The sequence below is a fragment of the Trachymyrmex septentrionalis genome, unplaced genomic scaffold (assembly GCF_001594115.1).
Source record: "Trachymyrmex septentrionalis isolate Tsep2-gDNA-1 unplaced genomic scaffold, Tsep1.0 scaffold32, whole genome shotgun sequence".
NCBI lineage: Eukaryota > Metazoa > Arthropoda > Insecta > Hymenoptera > Formicidae > Trachymyrmex > Trachymyrmex septentrionalis.
The window spans coordinates 52,349-53,171 of NW_017305485.1; the positions used below are offsets into that span (position 1 = coordinate 52,349).

Consider the following 823-nt stretch of genomic DNA (forward strand, 5'->3'; position numbering starts at 1 on the left):
AATAATATATGTATTAGATTACCGAAAAAAATTTTTTTTTAATCGGCCACTTAGCTCAAAAGCTTCCATTTCATATAAAAAACAACACCTCTAAATTTCAAAATTCCAGACTTTTTTACATTTTCCCATGACTTTTCCCAGTTTCCATGATCAATTTCAATTTTCTGACTTTTTCCGATTTTTCCGGTTTTCCAGAAAAGGAGTTGCTCTGTAGCAACTCTGATATATGTATAGTTTTCACAACAAATATATATAAAAATGATTCAAATTATTATAAATTTATGGTCATAAATCATTTTTATGGTAATTTCATTTTTACGGTTATAACAATTATAATTATAGTTATTTTGCCAACTATGTATATTTGTTACTAGAACTATATATATGGTTATTATTACTAATCGGTATAATATCACTAAGATGACCGCATGACGTGTCCTTGGCCGCAAGAGGCAGCTGAAGAATATGCAAGGATACAGCGAAGCTATTTCTCTTGTATTCATTATGTCATTTCATTCTCGTTTCTATATAATCAATCGATATTTTTGGGATATCATATTACTTACTGTTAATGTCATTGTACATAATAAAAATCGATGCTTTTCAGGAATTTGACGTTTCCAACATAAGCAAAGGATTAATATTTCAAGCAAAAATGGAGACAGCAGCGCATCCGTGCCTTCTAGTCTCCTATTGATATCTTTTAGATCTATAAATATAATTTTATTGTAGTTAAACGCGAGATCTGAGACACTTAATGCACTTACGATTTTCAACCTACAATTTTAGTTAAAGAATTATTATGCACGTATATATATATATA

At 28.9% G+C, this 823-nt stretch overlaps 1 protein-coding gene across 1 annotated transcript in view; it reads right to left on the reverse strand.

The window, feature by feature from the left end:
- Positions 1-823, reverse strand: part of LOC108749960 — a 47,764-nt gene that overhangs the window by 34,892 nt on the left and 12,049 nt on the right. The window lies entirely within an intron of this gene.